This window comes from Arachis ipaensis, chromosome B10 (assembly GCF_059453495.1).
Source record: "Arachis ipaensis isolate K30076 ecotype BB chromosome B10, ASM5945349v1, whole genome shotgun sequence".
In the NCBI taxonomy this organism is placed as follows: Eukaryota; Viridiplantae; Streptophyta; class Magnoliopsida; order Fabales; family Fabaceae; genus Arachis; species Arachis ipaensis.
The window spans coordinates 117,410,573-117,416,937 of NC_142435.1; the positions used below are offsets into that span (position 1 = coordinate 117,410,573).

General features: G+C 35.2%; 1 non-coding gene across 1 annotated transcript; it reads right to left on the bottom strand.

Annotated features, from left to right (window-relative positions):
• Positions 1-5,559: 5,559 nt before the first annotated feature.
• LOC148581435 (small nucleolar RNA R71) lies at positions 5,560-5,667 on the bottom strand. The gene has a single exon (XR_015896764.1). It is a non-coding gene; the product is annotated as a small nucleolar RNA R71 (small nucleolar RNA).
• Positions 5,668-6,365: the final 698 nt, after the last annotated feature.

Here is a 6,365-nt window from a genome sequence, read left to right on the forward strand (position 1 = left end):
ATTGATGAGTATGATGCCTTGATGAGTTATAATGTTGGGTGTTAATGTTAAAGATGATTGTTGATGATGATATGGATTATTGGTTATTGTGGTTCTTATTAAGAATGGATGATTGAAGAATTTTGGTGTGAATTTAGGAGGAATTGAAGTTAAAGGAGGGGAGTATTGAGAGGTTTTGATAGTTAGGTGATTGATAAATGTTTGGGGAGTGTTTATAATGATTTTGGGGTTATTTTGAGTATGTTTGATTTGGTTGGGTTTAGAAGTTTTGGAAAATTTGAGAATTGTCTCCTTTGGTAAAAAATTAGTTTTTGGTGAACTTTGACGGATTATAACTTGAGCCTCAATTTTCGAAATTGGTTGAAATTTGTCTTAAATTAAATTTCATTCAAAGATCTTTAAATTGATATAAAGTTTGATGAAAATGGATTTTTGTAGAGGAAATTATAAACGTTTAAAGTTTGGGGTTTAAAACTGATTTCTGCAACTTTACAAAATTTTCTAAGTCTGGGAGTGCATGCATACGCATACCCCCCATACGCATACATGCCATTCTGTTTGGCACCTATGCGTACGCATACATGTGTATGCGTACGCGAAATGGGCCAAATTGTATGCATGCGTACGCATACACCATGTTTTGCTGAAAAATTATTTTTCTTCATTTTTTAAGGGTTCTCTAGCTTTCCAAACTTCTTTATCTACTGTTTAAGATTGCTAATTAGTAATTAGACCTTAAGACTAATAGAGATAGGTTAGTGAGCTAAATTGGTAATTTCTGTATGAGTTAGAAGACGGAGGCTTAGGTTTCTGTAGTTGTGGGTGAGCGGGCAAGATACTATACTAGTGGTGATTTAGAGGGCTTGAGAGGGGATGATAGTTAATGATAAAATTGAGGGAATGGAAACTGATGACGAGTTGAGAATGTTGAACTTGTTGGATGTTGAGGGTGTGCCAGGCACTATATCCTCAGAATGATTTATGATGAAACTATTATTGTTGTTGTTGTTTTTCTTTTCTACCACAAGAGTGTGCCAGGCACTATATCCTCGGAGCATACAAGTGTGCCAGACACTATATCCTTAGAACGATAGTGTGCGGGTCACTATATCCATGGAACAAAAGGGTGCCAGGCGCTATATCCTTGGACGTGGCAGAAAGGCGACATCCGAAAGGATGTGTCGGGTTGACATTTATGGACCGACAAGTGATATCACGAGCCAATAGGATAAGCATTCATCATGTATATTATTTATGTTTTACTTGCTTGAATTATCTGTGTTTGTTTGGTGTTAAGGAAGATCGGGAGGTGGTGGCGATGGGATTGCACGGAGGGTAGGCTGGTGAAGGCTATGGGACAGCGGTGTCTAGTTTTAGTTAGAAATCCCCTAAGTTTAGATAACCCTGTTTATGGTTTATGGTTTAAGTTATTATTTTTGTTAAGCTTGAATATCTATTTGGTGTGAAGTTCTAGGATTGCCTTCGGCGTCCTGAAACCTTACATCTTATATATTGGGTACTGTTACAATACTGAGAACCTCCGGTTCTCATACCATATGTTGTTGTTGTTTTTCAGATGCAAGTCGCAACCCACCACGGTGAGTTTGTGGATATGGTGACAGAGTGGAGTATGATCTTCCTTATGTTTTGTTTCTCTTTACTTTTGTTGTAGTTATTCTCTCACCTTTTGTATATTTAACTTTGTTGCCTTAGAGGCTTTATTTCTAAAAATCTTTGAGAGATAGGTTGTTGTTCTTTTAAAACTTCAAAATCTGTTGTATTTAGTTTGACTAGTCGGCCTAAACTCCGCAGGCCGTGACTAGTCCTCTCTTTGGTATATCATACTTATATATATACATCTTGTTTATTTTAATTATTACCTTGCGTATCCTGGAGCTATCTACAAGGTTTTTGATGAGCGGATAATTTATACGCTTTTTGGCATTGTTTTTACATAGTTTTCAGTATGATTTAGTTAGTTTTTAGTATATTTTTATTAGTTTTTAATTAAAATTCACATTTCTAGACTTTACTATGAGTTTGTGTATTTTTCTGTGATTTCAGGTATTTTCTGGCCGAAATTGAGGGACTTGAGCAAAAATCAGATTCAGAGGTTGAAGAAGGACGGCAGATGCTGTTGGATTCTGACCTCCCTGCACTCAAAGTGGATTTTCTGGAGCTACAGAACTCCAAATGGCGCGCTCTCAATTGTGTTGGAAAGTAGACATCCAGAGCTTTCCAGCAATATCTAATAGTCCATACTTTTCCCAAGTTTAGATGACGCAAACTGGCGTTGAATGCCAGTTCCATGCTGCATTCTAGAGTTAAACGCCAGAAACAGGTTGCAAAGTGGAGTTAAACGCCAGAAACAGGTTACAAACTGGCGTTCAACTCTAAGAGAAGCCTCTACATGTGTAAAGCTCAATGTTCAGCCCAAGCACACATCAAGTGGGCCCCAGAAGTGGATTTCTGCATCATTTACTCATTTATGTAAATCCTAGTAACTAGTTTAGTATAAATAAGACTTTTTACTATTGTATTTACATCTTTAGTTTCATCTTTTGATCACGTTTGGGGGCTGGCCTTTCGGCCATGCTTGAACCTTATCACTTATGTATTTTCAACGGTAGAGTTTCTACACTCCATAGATTAAGGTGTGGAGCTCTGCTGTTCCTCATGAAATAATATAAAGTACTACTGTTTTTCTATTCAATTCAAGCTTATTCCTTCTCTAAGATATCCATTCGCACCCAAGAACATGCTGAATGTGATGATTATGTGACGCTCATCATCATTCTCACCTATGAACACGTGCCTGACAAACACTTCCGTTCTACATGCAAACAAGCTAGAATGAGTATCTCTTAGATATCTAATACAGAGGACCGAGTCCGAGGTATTAGAATCTTCGTGGTATAAGTTAGAACCCATGGATGGCCATTCTTGAGATCTGGAAAGTCTAAACCTTGTCTTTGGTATTCCGAGTAGGATCTGGGAAGGGATGGCTGTGACGAGCTTCAAACTCGCGAGTGCTGGGCGTAGTGACAGACGCAAAAGGATAGTAAATCCTCTTCCAGTATGATCGAGAACCGACAGATGATTAGCCATGCAGTAACAGCGCATTGGACCATTTTCACAGAGAGGATGGGATGTAGCCATTGACAACGGTGATGCCCTACATAAAGCTTGCCATAGAAAGGAGTAGGAATGATTGGATGAAGACAGCAGGAAAGCAGAGGTTCAGAAGAACGAAAGGCATCTCTATACGCTTATCTGAAATTCTCACCAATGAATTACATAAGTATCTCTATCCTACTTTATATTTCAATTATGTTTTAATTATCAAATCTCCATAACTATCTGAATCCGCCTGACTGAGATTTACAAGGTGACCATAGCTTGCTTCAAGCCGACGATCTCCGTGGGATCGACCCTTACTCACGTAAGGTTTATTACTTAGACGACCCAGTGCACTTGCTGGTTAGTTGTGCGGAATTGTGACAAAGTATGATTCACGTTTGAGAGCACCAAGCCATTGGCGCCATTGTTGAAGATCACGATTTCGCATACCAAGTTTTTTGCGCCGTTGCTGGGGATTGTTCGAGTTTGGACAACTGACGGTTCATCTTGTTGCTCAGATTAGGTAATTTTATTTTAATTTTAAGCTTTTTATTTCCTATTTTCAAAAAATACAAAAAAATTATTTTCCTCTTTTTCGTTTTTCCCAATTAGTTTTCAAAAAATAAAAAAAAAAGAATTTATAAAATCATAAAATTAAAAATATTTTTGTGTTTCTTGTTTGAGTCTAGAGTCAAGTTTTAAGTTTGGTATCAATTGCATCTTTTTAATTTTCTAAAAAAATTATTTTCGAAAATTTCATGCATTGCATTCTTCATGATCTTCAAGTCGTTCTTAGCCAGTCTTCTTGTTTAATCTTCATATTTTTTTGTTTTGTGTCTTTCCTTGTTTTTCATATGCATTCTTGAATTATTAATGTCTAAAGAATAAAAATTTTTAAGTTTGGTGTCTTGCATATTTTCTTTTCTTGAAAATTTTTCAAAAATAAGTCTTGATGTTCATCTTGACATTCAAAGTGTTCTTGGTGTTCATCTTGATATTCAAAGTATTCTTGCATGCATCATGTGTTTTGATCCAAAATTTTCATGCATTGAGTCTTTTTGATGTTTTTCTCTTTCTTTATTAAAATTCAAAAATTAAAAAAATATCTTTCCCTTTTTCACTCATAAATTTTTGAAAATTTGAGTTGACTTTTTCAAAACTTTTTAAAATTTAGTTGTTTCTTATGAGTCAAATCAAATTTTCAATTTAAAAAAATTCTATCTTTTTCAAATCTTTTTCAATTTTTCTTTCATATTTTCGAAAATTTCAAATTAATTTTTAAATTTTTTTTCTTATTTTTATTCCATATTTTCGAATTCAATGCTAACAATTAATGTGATTGATTCCGAAATATTAAGTTTGTTACTTACCTAATAAGAAAGGTTCAATCTTTAAATTCCAAAATCAAATCTTTTTGTTTCTTGTTAGTCAAGTAATCAACTTTAATTTTCAAAATTAAATCTTTTTAAAATTCTTTTTCAAATCTTTTTCAAATTAAATTTCAATCACATCTTTTTCAAAATTTAATTTCAAAATCTTTTCTAACTTTTTATCTTTTCAAATTTGATTTTTAAATCTTTTTCAATTAACTACTTTACTTTTTATTTGATTCTTATCTTTTTCAAAACTACCTAACTAACTCCCTCTCTAATTTTCGAAAATCCCTTCCCTCTTTCTCAAATTTCCTTTTTAATTAACTAATTGTTTTTATTTCAATTTAATTTGATTTCAATTTTAATTTTCGAATTTTAACCTTAATTTTAAAATATTTTTATTTTATTTTATTTAAATTTTCGAATTTTTTCTCTTCTCCTTCTTACATTCTTCTCTTCTTATACTTGCATAAGGAATCTCTATACTGTGACATAGAGGATTCCATATTTTCTTTTGTGTTCTCTTCTTTTTCATATGAGCAGGAACAAGGATAAGAATATTCTTGTTGAAGCCGATCCTAAACCTGAAAGGACTATGAAGAGGAAGCTAAGGGAAGCTAAAGCTCAACTCTCTGGAGAAAATCTGACAGAAATTTTCGAAAAGGAAGGAGACATGGCCGAAAATAATAACAATGCAAGGAAGATGCTTGGTGACTTTACTGCACCAAATTCCAATTTACATGGAAGAAGAATCTCAATCCCTGCCATTGGAGCAAACAATTTTGAGCTTAAACCTCAATTAGTTTCTCTGATGTAACAGAACTGCAAGTTTCATGGACTTCCATCTGAAGATCCTTTTCAGTTCTTAACTGAATTCTTGCAGATCTGTGATACTGTTAAGACCAATGGGGTTGATCTCGAGGTCTACATGCTTATGCTTTTCCCATTTGCTGTAAGAGACAGAGCTAGAATATGGTTGGACTCTCAATCTAAAGACAGCCTGAACTCTTGGGATAAGCTGGTCACGGCTTTCTTAGCCAAGTTCTTTCCTCCTTAAAGGCTTAGTAAGCTTAGAGTGGATGTTCAAACCTTCAGATAAAAGGAAGGTGAATCCCTCTATGAAGCTTGGGAGAGATACAAGGAACTGACCAAAAAGTTTCCTTCTGACATGCTTTCAGAATGGACCATCTTGGATATATTCTATGATGGTCTGTCTGAATTATCTAAAATGTCATTGGACCATTCTGCAGGTGGATCCATTCATCTAAAGAAAACGCCTGCAGAAGCTCAAGAACTCATTGACATGGTTGCAAATAACCAGTTCATGTACACTTCTGAAAGAAATCCTGTGAGTAATGGGACGCCTCAGAGGAAGGGAGTTCTTGAAATTGATACTCTGAATGCCATATTGGCTCAGAACAAAATATTGACTCAGCAAGTCAATATGATCTCTCAGAGTCTGAATGGATTGAAGGAATCATCCAACATTACTATAGAGGCATCTTCTGAAGGAGAAGCTTATGATCCTGAGAACCCTGCAATAGCAGAGGTGAATTACATGGGTGAACCCTATGAAAACACCTATAATCCCTCATGGAGAAATCATCCAAATTTCTTATGGAAGGATCAACAAAAGCCTCAACAAGGCTTTAATAATGGTGGAAGAAATAGGTTTAGCAATAGCAAGCCTTTTCCATCATCCACTCAGCAACAGACAGAGAGTTCTGAGCAGAATCTATCTAGCTTAGCAAATATAGTCTCTGATCTATCTAATGCCACTGTAAGTTTCATGAATGAAACACGGTCCTCCATTAGGAATTTGGAGGCACAAGTGGGCCAGCTGAGTAAAAGAGTCACTAAAACTCCTCCTAG